We start from the raw sequence: 17,759 nt of genomic DNA, 5'->3' as shown, positions 1-17,759 counted from the left end.
TATACAAGTTTTCTTCAGAAGTACATCAGTTGAATTTCTCCATCCGTTTCGACATATATATGCTGCCCCATTACTGTAGAAATTATTGCCCCCAAGAACCCATCAAAAAGATACATTCTATTCATTTTCTGTTACTCAAAAGCAGGAAACAGGCAGCCCAATCCAAAGTAGGGGGGAGGTTTAGCTATTTCTTATAACATTTTGTCTATGGCATTACCATTCCCAAACATACTGATAGCCCATAAGTCCCATGTCTGAAAATAAACTCTATGAAACAAGGCAGTATAATATGCATATTGGTATTTTCTGGGAAGCCATAGGTCTGCCTTGCTTACCAGGGACATTTGAAATAATAGTCAGTGGCGTAGTGCCCACGGGGCCTGGTGGAGTGTGACGCTATGGGCACGCCCTGTGCAGGGGCATGGCGGGGGCATTCCGGGGCAGGGGCATAGGGCACACGGGGCCCCTGGGCACAGTTTCCCCTTGATCTGCCCCTGATGCTAGTGACTCATAAACTGCCTATTTGGGAGCAGAGCTTTACGTGAGAGGCACAGCCTTGTCCGAATAAAAACACATATACTGTATTTAACTAGAAATGATTTGTTTATTCTTTTTTCATGGTTGATTTATGTGAAAGTGAATAGACACCTGGACTTTTTTTTTTAAAAAAAAAGGCAAATTAAAAAAAACTGCTGGGCATGCGGATGTGTGGAGACTCGTTCCAAGAATGACCAGGACACATCTCTTTGTTGGAAAAGAAATCGGCAACAGCCCAATTTATTTATCATATACTATAACCTTGAAGCTGAGCGAGCATAACAGAGCACATCCTGACCCCCAGGCAGCAAGCCGCTGACCTGGTTATAGGGCAGCCCAAGCTGACCCCTTAGGCCCTTCGGACAGAACCCCTGTCCGGCACATCCCCCAAGGGAACTGGAACAGGAAGTTACTAGATGCCACGTGGATGCAAACCCATTTTGTGACACCCCTTCCTGCCGGGCAGTGAGCTCTCGGCACGGCCCCAAGGCTTGCCCTCACGAGCTCTATCGCCACCGCGGACCTCATATGGAGGCCCCCGATGTGGGAAGGTCCGGCATGCAAGCTACTGCCTTCCCAAATAGGATGTGCTCTTATGCCCAAACCGCCCAGTGAACTGCGACAAAGCATAACAATAAAGAAACCCCAATAACCATTCAAAATGGGAGGGAAGGGAGGGCCTTTGCTGCTGTCGGCCTCGAAAGAAGACGGTCCCTGCCAGCGCAGCCTCTTATAGGCTGCCTGGCCCCAGTCACGTCCCAGTACCCGGCCACGTGATTGCCTCGGCCGGCCGGCAGGCAGGGGAGGCTTTTCACTCCTTCCTCCCCCGCTGCAATGGCGCCGCCAGGCTGAAGCCTGGGGCGCGCTTTATAAATAGAGTTTAAAGCAATTCTCAGTATGGTTTATATAGTACTTTGCCCAGCAGACATCTAAAAATGTTGTATCTAAAGAAGTTTATTTTGCACATTCCGGTACATCTAATCATTTTTCCACACAGGACTGTGAGACTCGATGCAATCATCTGCAGAGTTACTTCTGTCTGAAGTAAATTATTTTAGTGAGGTGAGACCAGAATAACTCTGCATAGGATTGAATTGTTAATTACTTAAATTGTATAGCCCCGCAAAAAAGAATTTAAAAGAAGCAAGCAGTTTATCCAGAGTGAAACAAAGTTTGACTAATTTTTGGTGGGAGATTGATGGAGCTTGGAAGCATTGGCTGGATCATGGCACTGCCAACTAAGTAAACACCATGTCATGTCTTTCGTTAAGACCCAAAATAGCATGCAGAAACTCTTCATCAGGCTGGATTTTTAAAAAATCAAAACATGAGAGAAAAGAGATGTTTTTGACTATGATCTTAAGTCCATTTGTCTAGATGTTTTCTGTGTATAATACCTTGCACAATTAACTTAGCCATGCCTGAGTGTTTTGTTTGAAGTTGGAGGGATATTTGATTAATTGTTGCTTTTTATGTACCTTTGCCCTCTAGGATGGCATTGTGGGAGTCTGCCTGTTGTGTCTTTCGGGAGTGCACATCCCTAATAATAGTATATGGCATATAGCAAAATATAGTATTTATTATACACAGTAGTATCCAGTCTCTTTCCCTTTATTTGAGCATCCTTCCTGAATCATGCAGTTATAATAAAGTCCTATTACCCCATGCAGAAGGGGTCTACCCTCTCCCAGGGTTCCCAACTCCTTCTGGAGGGGTCTGTATGTCTCTGTTTCTTTCAGGTAACTGCTGACATCACCTGACCATTGTAGGATTTGCCCACTGAGAGGGTCAAGATCTCCCAGATTCCCTTTTATATTATGAGGCCTTGTCTTGGAGTGTACTGCTTCCCCCACTCCTGGGTGTCATGGGAACAATATACTGCTTAGTGCACACCTGGAAAAATAGTCACTTGCCAACTGCCACTCTTCCCTTTCCCAATGCCCCTTTATTAAAACAGCATGTCCGAGGCAGAGAAGGTCTACGTGGTGCAGAACACTGCTATACCTTTTTCAACATAAAGATGACAGGAGATTTGAGAATTCATCCACTATTTCCTGGACCGTCTTTGTTCTGGAATCTGGAATGCTCTGTTTGGGTCCTGGTGCCTACCTAGTTCTGTCCCCAAGGCACTAGGATCCAAACGGAACAGAACAAAGACGGCCGAGGAAATGTCAGATGAATTCTCAAATCTCCTGTCATCTTTATGTTGAAAAAGATATACCAGCATCCAAAATTTTAAATGGGATTTATTACAAAGAAAATGTTTACAACAATACTTTTAGCCCAGCACCAGATTGAGTAAGAGATCCAAAAGAAATGAGAGAAATGCAGTTCCTTTGTCCCTCTTTGTATTTGTTAGAATTAGGAGTTAGAATATTAGAATTATGGGTGGCGATTCAGCAAGCACTGATCACCCCACCCACCCCCAAAACTTTATTGGGGCTTTCTGGGGGATAGAGTTATTGAAAAAACCCAGACTATTTGCCAGAGCCAAATTAGCCTGGTTCCCCAAAAAAAGAGGGAAGGGAGAATAAGTTTTGACGTTTTAGGCTTTTGCAAGCAACCCCCTCCTCCCACCACCACCACTACCTTGATCACAAGGCTGGAACTGATCTCAAAGCCGGTTCATGTTGTAAGAACATAAGAACAAGCCTGTTGGATCAGACCAGAGTCCATCTAGTCCAGCACTCTGCTACTCGCAGTGGCCCACCAGGTGCCTTTGGGAGCTCACATGCAGAATGTGAAAGCAGTGACCTTCAGCTGCTGCTGCTGCTCCTGAGCACCTGGTCTGCTAAGGCATTTGCAATCTCAGATCAAGGAGCATCAATGGACATCAATGTATTCATGGACATCTTGTTTCTGGTACTGCTGTGGCAACATTGACTGTTAAAGTTGCCAGCACTAGCTGTGGGAAGTTCCTGGAGATTTGGGGCCTGTACCTGAGGAGGGACTTCCATTTCTCTTAGACTCTATGGTATATAAGATTACTAGTTACATGTTAGGAAACCCCCAGAGATTTTGATGGTAGAACCCGAGGCAAGAGGGGTTTGGGGAAGGACTTCCAATCTATATATATAAAAAGCTAACCGTGTATGTGTTGATGACACATACACACGAAGGAGAGGGGAGGAGGAGGAGGAGGAGGAGGAGGAGAAGAAGAGGAAGAGGAGGAGGAGGAGTTTGGATTTATATCCCCCCTTTCTCTCCTGTAGGAGACTCAAAGGGGCTGACAATCTCCTTGCCCTTCCCCCCTCACAACAAACACCCTGTGAGGTAGGTGGGACTGAGAGAGCTCCGAGAAGCTGTGACTAGCCCAAGGTCACCCAGCTGGCGTGTGTGGGAGTGTACAGGCTACTCTGAATTCCCCAGATAAGCCTCCACAGCTCAGGCGGCAGAATCAAACCCGGTTCCTTCAGATTAGATACACGAGCTCTTAACCTCCACTGCCACTGAGAGGGAGGGGTGGCATCAGAGATGGGATCCAGCAGTTTCTCACAGGTTCCCGAGAGTAGGTTACTAATTATTTGTGCGTGTGCCGAGAGGGGGTTACTAATTGGTGATTTTGTCCGTGATTTTTGCCTTTAGTTACGCCCCTTCTCTCAGAAGTAGCGCGCAGAACTTGAAGCAGTCTAGCAGGAGGTGCACCAGCGTGCGTGGCAGCCTGCGCCTGCGTGCATTCGTTTCCCACCCAAGGACCGGCACAGCGGCTGCGTCCTTGCCACAGCCCCGCCCAGTAATGCCCCGCCCCTGGAATGGCCGGCCACGTGCCCGTCGTGCCCCGCCCAGCCCCATTGGCGCTACGCCACAGTTTGAATCCCGCCACCATGGGAACCTGTTACTAAAATTTTTGGATCCCACCACTGGGTGGCATGCAAGGGAAGAGAGGGAGGGAGAGGAAAGGGACGGTGGGGGAGGCATGCAAGGGAAGAGAAGTGAGAGAGGGGGGCCAGGGAGCGGTGGCATGCAAGGGAGGGGAGGCAGGGGGCCCACCTTCTTAATTGGCCCCACCACCCCTAGGGGGGGGAAGGGAAGGGGAGGGGGGGGGGGTGGCATGCAAAGGAAGAGAAGGGAGGGAGGGAAGAGAGTGAGGGGTGGCATGCAAGGGAGGGGAGGCAGGGGCCCAGCATCTTGATATGACCCACCCACCCTAGCGGAGGGAAAGGGAAGGGAGGGAGAGGAATTTTTGGATCCCACCACTGGGTGGCATGCAAGGGAAGAGAGGGAGGGAGAGGAAAGGGACGGTGGGGGAGGGGTGGCATGCAAGGGAAGAGAAGTGAGGGAGGGGAGACAGTGAGGGGTGGCATGCAAGGGAGGGGAGGCAGGGGGCCCAGCATCTTGATATGACCCACCCACCCTAGCGGAGGGAAAGGGAAGGGAGGGGGGGGGAGGGGTGGCATGCAAAGGAAGAGAAGGGAGGGAGGGAAGAGAGTGAGGGGCGACATGCAAGGGACGGGAGGGAGGGGCAGGCACCCTAGATTCCTTGAATACTGCAGTTACAGTTAAGAAAACCAGGCACACATTACTCAGGAGTAAGCTCAGCAAAGCAACCATGACATACTTTGAATGGCTGCGTCGCACCCGTCAGAGGGTTTCCTCAGAAGCGACACCCATTGCCACCAACCAAACTTGCTCCCAGGTAAAGGATCATGACCAGTCAGTCTAGATGTGTGGGAGGGGTGCCTTTCCATTCCCCCCCCCCCAAGGAATGCGGGCACACACATCACTGACATCGCACAGTATCAGGCTGCATGTTTGCATGAGCATGTACTGCTGGCCTCTGCAATTGATTTGCTGCTACTGTTCCTTTCCCATTTCACCACAATAAGCCACAGCAACGCATGGCCGGGCCACATAGTCTATATATATAAAAAGCTAACCGTGTATGTGTTGATGACAGGGTACCTCAGTAACTGCTGGGCCAATTCCTCTGAAAATTCCCAGCCACTATAGTCAGTCAGGCGAGAGTGTTTTCAGATGTTCACATACCTGAAATTTCATACCTGGCCCAGGTAAAAACGCCTTTTTCCTGGCTCCTGGTGAAGGGACAGGGAGGGGCCTGTGTGTAACTGTCACCCTTAGAATGTTCGTGCCCTTAGAATGTTCACTCAGATGGCCAAAGATAAGCAGTGGAAACAGCACATAGGCAGTAACTCGAGTGGAAGTGAAACACATACACACACATACACACGAGGGAGAGGGGAGGAGGAGGAGGAGGAGGAGGAGGAGGAGGAGGAGGAGGAGGAGAGGAGGAGGAGGAGGAGGAGAAGAAGAGGAAGAGGAGGAGTTTGGATTTATATCCCCCATTTCTCTCCTGTAGGAGACTCAAAGGGGCTGACAATCTCCTTGCCCTTCCCCCCTCACAACAAACACCCTGTGAGGTAGGTGGGGCTGAGAGAGCTCCAAGAAGCTGTGACTAGCCCAAGGTCACCCAGCTGGCGTGTGTGGGAGTGTACAGGCTACTCTGAATTCCCCAGATAAGCCTCCACAACTCAGGCGGCAGAACGGAGAATCAAACCCGGTTCCTTCAGATTAGATACATGAGCTCTTAACCCCCACTGCCACTGAGAGGGAGGGGTGGCATCAGAGATGGGATTCAGCAGTTTCTCACAGGTTCCCGAGAGTAGGTACTAATTATTTGTGTGTGCCGAGAGGGGGTTACTAATTGGTGATTTTGTCATGTGATTTTTGCCTTAGTTACGCCCCTTCTCTCAGAAGTAGCGCACAGAACTTGAAGCAGTCTAGCAGGAGGTGCACCAGCGTGCGTGGCAGCCTGCGTGCATTCGTTTCCCACCCAAGGACCGGCACAGCGGCTGCGTCCTTGCCACAGCGCCGCCCAGTAATGCCCCGCCCCTGGAATGGCCAGCCACGCCCCCGTCGTGCCCCGCCCAGCCCCATTGGCGCTACGCCACAGTTTGAATCCCACCACCATGGGAACCTGTTACTAAAATTTTTGGATCCCACCACTGGGTGGCATGCAAGGGAAGAGAGGGAGGGAGAGGAAAGGGACGGTGGGGGAGGCGTGCAAGGGAAGAGAAGTGAGAGAGGGGAGACAGTGAGCTGTGCAAGGGAGGGGAGGCAGGGGGCCCTACATCTTGATATGACCCACCCACCCTAGTGGAGGGAAAGGGAAGGGAGGGAGGGGGAGTGGTGGCATGCAAGGGAAGAGAAGTGAGGGAGGGAAGAGAGTGAGGGGTGGCATGCAAGGGAGGGGAGGCAGGGGCCCAGCATCTTGATATGACCCACCCACCCTAGCGGAGGGAAAGGGAAGGGAGGGAGGGGGAGGGGTGGCATGCAAGGGAAGAGAAGTGAGGGAGGGGAGACAGTGAGGGGTGGCATGCAAGGGAGGGGAGGCAGGGGGCCCAGCATCTTGATATGACCCACCCACCCTAGCTGAGGGAAAGGGAAGGGAGGGAGGGGGAGGGGTGGCATGCAAAGGAAGAGAAGGGAGGGAGGGAAGAGAGTGAGGGGCGACTTGCAAGGGACGGGAGGGAGGGGCCAGGCACCCTAGATTCCCTGAATACTGCAGTTACAGTTAAGAAAACCAGGCACGCCTTACTCAGGAATAAGCTCAGTACAGCAACCATGACATACTTTGAATGGCTGCGTCGCACCCGTCAGAGGGTTTCCTCAGAAGCGACACCCATTGTCACCAACCCAACTTACTCCCAGGTAAAGGATCATGACCAGCCAGCCTAGATGTGTGGGAGGGGTGCCTTTCCATTCCCCCCCTCCAAGGAATGCGGGCACACACATCACTGACATTGCACAGTATCAGGCTGCATGTTTGCATGAGCATGTACTGCTAGCCTCTGCAATTGATTTGCTGCTACTGTTCCTTTCCCATTTCACCACAATAAGCCACAGCAACGCGTGGCCGGGCCACGCTAGTCTATATATATAAAAAGCTAACCGTGTATGTGTTGATGACAGGGTACCTCAGTAACTGCTGGGCCAATTCCTCTGAAAATTCCCAGCCACTATAGTCAGTCAGGCGAGAGTGTTTTCAGATGTTCACATACCTGAAATTTCACACCTGGCCCAGGTAAAATGCCTTTTTCCTGGCGCTCCCTGGTGAAGGACATACAGCTGCCTGTGTGTAACTGTCACTTTCAGAATGTTCGTGCTGCTTAGAATGTTCACTCAGATGGCCAAAGATGAGCAGTGGAAACAGCACATAGGCAGTAAATCGAGTGGAAGTGAAACACATACACACACATACACACGAGGTGGAGGAGGAGGAGGAGGAGGAGGAGGAGGAGGAGGAGGAGGAGGAGGAGGAGGAGGAGGAGGAGGAGGAGGAGAAGGAGAAGGAGAAGGAGAAGGAGAAGGAGAAGGAGAAGGAGAAGGAGAAGGAGAAGAGGAGGAGGAGGAGGAGGAGTTTGGATTTATATCCCCCCTTTCTCTCCTACAGGAGACTCAAAGGGGCTTACAATCTCCTTGCCCTTCCCCCCTCACAACAAACACCCTGTGAGGTAGGTGGGGCTGAGAGAGCTCCGAGAAGCTGTGACTAGCCCAAGATCACCCAGCTGGCGTGTGTGGGAGTGTACAGGCTAATCTGAATTCCCCAGATAAGCCTCCACAGCTCAGGCGGCAGAACGGAGAATCAAACCCAGTTCCTCCAGATTAGATACACGAGCTCTTAACCTCCACTGCCACTGAGAGGGAGGGGTGGCATCAGAGATGGGATCCAGCAGGTTCTCACAGGTTCCCGAGAGTAGGTTACTAATTATTTGTGTGTGCTGAGAGGGGGTTACTAATTGGTGATTTTGCCACGTGATTTTTGCCTTAGTTAGGCCCCTCCTCTCAGAAGTAGCGCGCAGAACTTGAAGCAGTCTAGCAGGAGGTGCACCAGGGTGCGTGGCAGCCTGCGCCTGCGTGCATTCGTTTCCCACCCAAGGACCGGCGCAGCGGCTGCGTCCTTGCCACGGCCCCGCCCAGGAATGCCCCGCCGCTGGAATACCCGGCCACGCCCCCATCGTGCCCCGCCCACCCACATTGGTGCTACACCACAGTTTGAATCCCACCACCATGGGAACCTGTTACTAAAATTTTTGGATCCCACCACTGGGTGGCATGCAAGGGAAGAGAGGGAGGGAGAGGAAAGGGACGGTGGGGGAGGCGTGCAAGGGAAGAGAAGTGAGAGAGGGGAGACAGTGAGGGGTGGCATGCAAGGGAGGGGAGGCAGGGGGCCCAACATCTTGATATGACCCACCCACCCTAGCGGAGGGAAAGGGAAGGGAGGGAGGGGGAGGGGTGGCAAGCAAGGGAAGAGAAGTGAGGGAGGGGAGACAGTGAGGGGTGGCATGCAAGGGAAGGGAGGCAGGGGGCCCAGCATCTTGATATGACCCACCCACGCTAGCGGAGGGAAAGGGAAGGGAGGGAGGGGGAGGGGTGGCATGCAAGGGAAGAGAAGTGAGGGAGGGAAGAGAGTGAGGGGTGACATGCAAGGGATGGGAGGGAGGGGCCAGGCACCCTAGAGTCCCTGAATACTGCAGTTACAGTTAAGAAAACCAGGCACGCATTACTCAGGAGTAAGCTCAGTACAGCAACCATGACATACTTTGAATGGCTGCATTGCGCCCCTCAGAGGGTTTCCTCAGAAGTGACACCCATTGCCACCAACCAAACTTACTCCCAGGTAAAGGATCATGACCAGCAAACCTAGATGTTTGGGAGGGGTGCCTTTCCATTCCCCCCCCCCAAGGAATGCGGGCACACACATCACTGACATCGCACAGTATCAGGCTGCGTGTTTGCATGAGCATGTACTGCTGGCCTCTGCAACTGATTTGCTGCTACTGTTCCTTTCCCATTTCACCACAATAAGCCACAGCAACGCGTGGCCGGGCCACGCTAGTGGAGTATAATGCCGTAGAGTCCACCAAAGCAATCATTTTCTCCAGGTGAACCGTTCTCAGCTGCCCGGAGACCAGTTGTAATCCCAGGAGATCTCTAGCCACCACCTGAAGGTTAACAACTGTAATGGTGTACCATAAAGTCTGCCCTTTTAAGCTGCCATTTTCTCCGGGAAGCTGACTGCTGTAAGTTGGAGATCATCTGTAAACTTATTTTTATTTACGTCATTTATAGTCTGCCTTACAGGGGCTCAAATTGCAGGAGAACTCCAGCCCCAACTGGGAAGTTGGCAAGCCTGTCCTGTACACATATCATTCTGTGTGTGTGTGTGTGCGCGCGCGCATGCGTGCGTGCAATCCTGACAAGTTCTGTTATCCAATAACAAGCAAAGCTAAAACAGGATGGGAAGGTAATTGTGTGACCTATGCTGATTACACTTCTAAAAAGTAAACACCACAGATGTCATTTAAAGTTGTGTGTTTGTGTGTTTGTGTGTTTGTGTGTTTGTTTGTTTGTTTGTTTGTTTGTTTGATTGATTGATTGATTGATTGATTGATTGATTGATTGATTGATTGATAGGCCACCTTTCCCTGTCAGGTCCAGGGCGGCTCACACCAATCAAGATACAATATTAAAATCAAACCATATCAGTGCAAATATTCTTTTGCGACATAACCGCTGGGACTCGTTTTGTATCTTGCTTCCCACTCCCAGGAAATCTTGTTCTTCCTCCCACTTAAATGTGAAACAGCACCCAGGTTTGTAAAGAATAAATCCAGCTCTTGTTTCTGTTCAGCTTCAGAATAACAATGACTGGATTATCTGCATGCTTACACTGATTTTATTAAAATCTAGATATGTTTACTGGTTGGATAGGGATCTGATTACCGGGAATGTTCCTGGTTAGTTTTCCTTTAAGCTGTGCTGAATAATTGTGTTTGTTGAGATAAGCCACATGGCATGTTGAGTTTCTCTGACTAAGAGAACATGGATTCCATTCAGATGCAAATTACCAAGTGAGCTGATTCATTTGTCCCCCTTTTGGTTCCTGAACCCTTGATTTAGCCATTTCGGCCAGACCATTCTATCTCAGTAACTTGCAACACATTAATATGAAAGGACAAATATTATTAATTTGAAGAATATTTGCTACTTTGGGGGCCCTATTTGGATGAAAAGGTAGCACAGAGATGTTTTAAGCAGCCAAACAAATATATTATAGTTGGGGGATTTTTCCCCTTGTAGCTTCTCCCAGTTTGAACTGTGGCCTAATAAAGTGTAAAAGAGTCATATTTAAAAGTTAATTCCAGACCAGTTGCTTGTAGCAGCCGAGTTAATGTAATAAAAAGATTTGTAGCTAATCCATTTATTGGTGACACAAGAGCTGTTGTTACTTAAAGACTAGAGCTTCAAAAGGATGCAAAACTATTACAAATTTTAAAAACACTTATTGGTTCAGTACTTAATAATCAGATTGCTGAATATTTTTTAACTTCATTTATGCTCCACTTTTCTCCCCAATCCGGACCCTAAGTGGTTTACCACACTCTCTTCTTCATTTTATTCATATGAAGAATATAAAACAATAAAAAAACTGGTGCCATAAATATTGAAGATTGAACAAACATTAAATGTACCGTGATTCAGGATAACATGCATCTCAAAAGGACTGTTTTACAGCCATTTTGGAAGGTTGCTTCTGAACATACCTTGCAAACTTTCTGCAGCAGTCAGTTCCAAAGGCTCAGTTCTGAAGAAGTATGTGCCTCATAAGGTTGCCAGCTCCAGGACAGGAAATTCCTGGAGATGAGGGTCAGACTGTGGTGAAGGAAGATGTTGAGAAGTGGTAGGAGTTCAATAGGAAGGTGATTCCATAGAGTTAACCCTTTGAAGCTGTTGTTTTCTTCAGAGGAATAGGTCTCTGTAGTCTAGAGATCAGCTGTAGTTCAGGAATTCCAGGACCCTCCTGTTGGTTGGGAATCTTGGAGATTTAGGCATGTAGCCTGGGGAGGGTGGGGTTTCGTGAGGGTTAGGGGAGGGGAGGAACCTCAGGGAAGTACAATGACCTATAGTTCAATTCCCCAAAGCTGTCATTTTTCCCAAGCTCAAGACCTCTCCACCCCCAGCCCTGCTCTGTCCCCACCTGTGAAATTTGTGGGGGAGAGGGAAATCCAATTTCTTGGATTTCAATTGCTTACTTTACAGCAATGGGGGTGGGAGGCCTTGCTATTATACTCCCAGGTTCCCTAGTCCCCCCCCCCAAAAAAAAAAACATGAAGGACAACACTGTTGGCACCACTGGAACTTGTGGCTCCCTGCTTCCTGAAGGATGACACTGCTGGGCCCAGAAAGGCTCTTGTGCCTTCCAGTGGCACCTGTACAAAATGTAAAAGCATTATCTGCACATACATACATAACATTCTTTTTTTAAAATGGGGAAATTAACCCCGCTCCCCATTTTTTTAATGTTAAGATTTTTCTGCAGACCTAGGGGGTCCCCTGAGTCCACAGAAAAACCTGTTTGGGTAAATGTGCCCCATCTGTGGATTTAGCTATCCCCCATCCGGAGGTTGTCAACACTAGTTAATACCAAATTACCTGAATACAAAATGAAGGTTAGTAATTCTTTTAAAACCCAGAAACTTGGGGGGGGGGGGATATTTTACTTAATTATGTGTGAAACTGTAGTGAACTTTAATGGTCATATCACATTTCACAGTTCACACCGTGTATGTACAGATCTTTTGAAGGAAAATCAGTAATGGCAACCTTTAATTTTTTCAACCAAAAATAAAACAACACTTCCTTAAAAGTTAGGAAATCTTTCCTTTTGCAGCCATAAGTGTGTACATTTGTGTGTACATGTGCATGTTTATACCTTTTCCCTTCCTCTTTTATTTTCTGTCTCCTGCCAAAATGCAAGCATAGATCTGAGTTAGGAGCACATTTGCACAACAGACTGTCACATGCAGAACACCTCTCTGCAGTGTGAAAACCCAGCTTTTGCTGCTGATTGAGGTGACAGGAAATGTTGATGACAATATATAAACCTTGGGACAATCCATCAGTATGCGTCACATTTGAAGACCTGTTTTAACATCTTCCACCATCCCGGTCACACTTTTCCTCACCCTTCTTTTGTTTCAGTTTGCCACCTCTCCCCATTTGATGCACCCTATGTAGGCCATCTGCTTATAGGGGTTACCAGCTCTCTTGCGGAGAGATTCTGAGGGCAATGCCTGAGGAAAGTGCAGTTTGGGAAAGTTGCAATGTGATGTCTGGGAGATGCTCTAGGAATTCCTTGTAAGGTCAGAGACCATAAAGATGTGGCAAAATGATCATCAAGGGCGGAGCATTCGATTAAGGTAAGAAAAGCCCTATGAATATAGCAACACTGTCATGCTGTTCTCTTCCAACTGGAATCAGAGGCTGGTTCATCCACAGGAATTCACCTGTGCTTAGCATCCTCTGCCTCTGGATTTAGGTGTGGATGAACCAGCCTCTGATTCCAGTTGGATGAACTCTGATTCCAGTTGGATGCCCGCTTATAATGGGAGACATCCAGGTAAATGCATCTTTTGCCCATCAATGCTCACTTGGTCATTGGGTAGAAACTGGGACAATTAGGGGGAATCATCCCCAGGAGAAAAATTAATATCAGGTCTCATTTACTTACAGGAACTTCTGACCATAGGGTTTCTGGGGATTTCTGGAGGTGACAAGGGGTAGTTTTAGAAATTGCCAGGAACTCTATAGTCAGAACTTTCTGTAAGCAGATGAGACCTTTTTTTCTTTTTAATTTTTCTCCTCAGGATGATCACATACCGCTTCCCCTCCCCCCACATACACACACAGAGATATACAACACTCTCAGGAGTTGTCATTCATTGACAGGCAACTCAAGGGCTGCCAAGAGCCTTCCAGCACAGGACTCCAAGCAGATCTTCCTAACTGGCCCAACTGGCCCCACTCCAAATTCAACTTAAACATCACATGGAAATTATCATATGACTTGACCAACTTCATAGGCTCTGGAGTGAAAATGGACCTTATTTTTTTTCCCCTCTCAGCAACCTTTTTGTTGACTGAAACTCAACCTGGGTAATTGTGAGATTTCATATTGTCTTCAGTCATAATGGATAATGTTGCATGCAGTGGAGGTAGAAAAGACAGATTGGGGGAGGGAGTCTATGTTGGCCTTTCAGGTGCTATGGTTTGATAATAACTAAGCTTGGAGCCCTAGAAAATTGATCAGGTTTTTCAACTGCAATGACCATATATTTTATTTATTTAAAACATCTATATATTGTATTTGTTCAAAACTGACAAATTAATTGTATCTAAATCCTATTCAATGGAACAGAATTTAAGGTAGTCACAATATTACATTTTAATTGTTTTAATTATGAGTTTTTGTTGGTTTAAAGGGTTATTAAGATGTGATTTTATTATATATATTTTCATTTGTTAGCTGCTTTCATGGCATTTAATGCTTAATGCTTCTTTAAAAAAATTTAAATGAATGTTAATTAATTGTATTTGGGCAATGCAATCCAAAGGGTGGAGGACAAATTCCCCTCTGGATGTGGTGGGGTCTTACACCACCAGATATGCCCTCCCTGGGGCACTTTCTCTGGGGGAGGGGCAAATCTGCTGGCGCCAGACCGCTGTGAACTCCTGGGACACCCAGTTATGTTGCCCAGCTCTCTGCTGGTTCTTCCCCACCACCCTAATAGTAATAAAACATCACTCACAGGGAACAGCTACGATTCAAGATTTAATTTAAAATACACCTCATGAAATAGCAATTAAAGCAAAACTTTGCTTACTTTTTTTTTTAGAGCTTTCATTTCAGGATTTTTGGAATATCCTACAAAAATGTCCTCCAACACAAATGCAGCTTTGGTACACTTTCTGGACAGGTAATTCTGGAAATGGGTAGAAAATACTGGATTTCTAATAGAAGAATATTTAGGACTCCCAAAATTCTTTTGGGGGAAGCCATGAGAATTAGCTTAATGTAAAACTGATATACGAATACATAGTGCACATGTAACTTCACAATGCTGTTGCTAAGATAAAAGGAGATGATATGTGCTGAATTCTTTGGATTTGAAGATTAAAAATATTCTAAATCAAGACTAATGAAGTTGCTGGTATTCAAAATCAGGGCATGATGAGATGTAGATACAAATACAGCTGTAGGGGTTAAGCAAAATAGATGAAATGGAATCTGGTTACTTTGTATTGTTGAACAGGTGTACAAATCTCATTTTACACTGAGCTCATCTTGGATGAGTTGGACTTGAAGGGCCATCTCTTCCAACTCTATGATTCTATGATTCAGATGAACAAACCAAACAAGATACCTTTATGCTTACTTTGCCAGTTCTAAAGTTACGCATAATTTGCACATCCTAATCAACAAAGTACAATTCAAACAACTGTTTCGTAAACCCCAGGGGAAATAAAACAATCTCTATCGCATGCAAAATATGTTCTTTACCCTCAGAATAAACTCCTCTATTACACTCTGCTTCAAGGCAATCTTCAAAGACAGAAGAATCATGTAAATAAAATGTTGAAGGACAGAAATAGATTAGGATGGTGTTTGCAGAGTGATAAGGAGAAGACCAATTTCATCAACATAACCAAATATCTTATCTTAGTTGTTACTGGCATTGGAGTGACTATTAATATAGCAAAAATCCTCTTGGTTAGGTATGTGAATACCACTGTCTTCATATTTTAAAATAGTTTTTTCCTCTCGGTTGATATGTTGCTTAATTTCTAAACACACACAGAAACAGGCATCAGCTGAGTTTTTAACTGAAATAGGCAGGCCGTTTCAATGGAAAATTTTCATGAATTTTCCATGTTGAAAAGTATAGATATCAAATTAGAGAATTCACAAGAGCAGGTTCCGCAAGAACTTGCAGGACATCTCATTTTTCATTGTATCCCTTCCCCCCACTATTTCCTCTTTTCCTTTCCTTGCAGCCCTTCATTTTTTATGCAACCACCCAGCCTACTTTTATCATCTCTCCTGTCTTCTGTTTTATCTCTTCCCCCCTGCCCCAGAAAAAGTCTGGCTGATTTTCACAGTGCGGTCAGTGCTTGGCTAGGCTGGGACCAGCACCACAGAAACCCAGTTATAAGGTGGCTGCCAGTCTGTGACCAGTTGCATGGGGGTTGCCGGGCCAAGTGATGTGGGTAGTGAGTTTCTGGTGGAACATGTCAGGGAGGGAGGATTGGACCCTTTCCGTTTGGCCTCCAAGTCCCCCTCCCCCAACACCTTTGCTTTACAAAATGAAGACTTGGAAGTCTAAGCAATGTTGTTGTAGTTGCCTAGAGACCTCCAAAATGGTAACTGAAAGCTCAGTGGGCATTCTTTTCTTAAAGCAAGCGGTGTTGTTCCTGTTCTTTTGGGGAGTTTTAACCCTGCAATGTTTGTTTGTTGGATTGACATTTCAAAAAACCTGGGGCATCCTTCAGGTTTGTAGATGTCCTCCCCTAATCTATTCCTAGCTCCATTTTGAAGATCTGTTAATCCATACTCTATGGCTCCATTTGGAATTAGTTATATGGAATTTCAGAATGTTGATGTTCTTATTCATGTTGCACTATGGAGACTGTGCTTGATTTCACTTGTAAATGAGGTCAAACACATCCCATCAGTTGCAATCCATAAGCATGACAGATCTCTTGATTTGCTATCCCAGACAGAGAGCAAAAACAAGAGCTTGATGGAGTCCCTGGTTGGACCTCATAGATGATGTGAGGATTTTATTTTGCTTAATGGATCACATGATGTTGGGTAAGCAGCATTTGCAATTGTTCTGGAAACTTCTATCATTGGGGAAAGGACAGCAGAAAGCTGCTTTCCAGCGCTGAACTCCAAACAAAAATGTACAATTTTTTGTGGAAGTTGGCTATGCATGGTCACTTGTTTGTCACTAAAGCAAACCAAACCCTTCCCACATCTTGAAAGCTGGTTTGGAATTTAGAGTTGAAAGGTATTTTTACACTAATAAGTAAAATCATTGAACTGGTGAACACATAGATTGCATGTGGTGCTTTTGAAAACAAAGACGTGGTCTGCATGCACGATCCAGTGCAAATGTCATAAAGACTGTTAAGCCCAAAGAGATTAAAATCTAGTTACAATTCAGAAGCCATTGCAGAAATCTGATAGTGTACATACTTTTGAAAAAGTTTTACATGACAAAAGAGCTAAAACACTCTTTAAGTGGCACGTGCCAATCTGGTCTCCTCATTTAGGAGGACGCTACATTCACCAGATCACTGTGGGATACACTGTGAGCTCTCTCCTTCCTGTTATATCCTTCTCCCCCCTTCCCCCCAGAGATATGATGAAATGATTCATTTGGAGGCCAAAGAGTTGTATACTCTTCAAATATACAAAAAAAGGCTCTGGGTATCTGGGCCAGCCTGCTCAGCACTTTAAATGCAATCAGCGGTATGGCTCTTTTGTCTGCATCCAGTTCTAGAAACACAAAAAGAAATTTATATAATTAAAAGGTAGCCTCAAAATATGCAAGGGAAGCAGATATGATCAGCTCTGCAGTACAGTAATAAATTAATTGTTCAAGGAAGGCATATACCTAGTTACTTGTAATGCACTTCAGTGCTTGTAAAGCTGTCATAACAAAGGTGAACATTTTTCATTGTTGAATAAAGATATATCTGAGGGCTTGAAATGGAAGCCTGACTCTAAAGTACAAACTGTTCCAGCTGCCCACAGCTTCTCCAAGCAACAGCAAAGGGAATGATTTTTTAAAACTTATCATGGCACAAACATGATAACGTCCTTTCCAGAGAAAACCCAGGAGTGATGGTAGAAGCTCCAGGAATAAAAAAGTATAAAGTCTCCAGCAAATTCCTAGAGTTACCACCATAACTTTTCGGTTTTCCCCGGAAGTGACATCATCACATTTGTGACAATGCCCCCACCATTTCCCTACCTCCAGTCCTACTGCTGGTTTCCAGGCTCATCCTGTCAACCCTGATGATGATGATGATGATGATGATGATGATGATGATGATGATGATGATGATGATGATGATGATGATGATGATGATGATGATCTAGCACCTTGGCTGCTTGATTGATCTGGGGGTGTCATGGGACATCACTGGTTTGTAGCAAGTTTCCCTGTCTAGCATACTTCTGCACATCCCTAACAGGATTGCAGCAGATTTACGCATACTTTTTGTTTGTTTGCTTGTTTTTTGTTTGGTTGGTTATGGTTTTTTGAATTTTTTTAAAATTTAAGCATACTTAACAAGGTGCTGGAGTGTGTCATTGGCATTTTTCTCATGTGCAACTACGAACGTCCTAAGAT

Source organism: Sphaerodactylus townsendi, linkage group LG05 (assembly GCF_021028975.2).
Source record: "Sphaerodactylus townsendi isolate TG3544 linkage group LG05, MPM_Stown_v2.3, whole genome shotgun sequence".
Classification (NCBI taxonomy): Eukaryota; Metazoa; Chordata; class Lepidosauria; order Squamata; family Sphaerodactylidae; genus Sphaerodactylus; species Sphaerodactylus townsendi.
Note: the sequence above shows the minus strand (reverse complement) of the source record.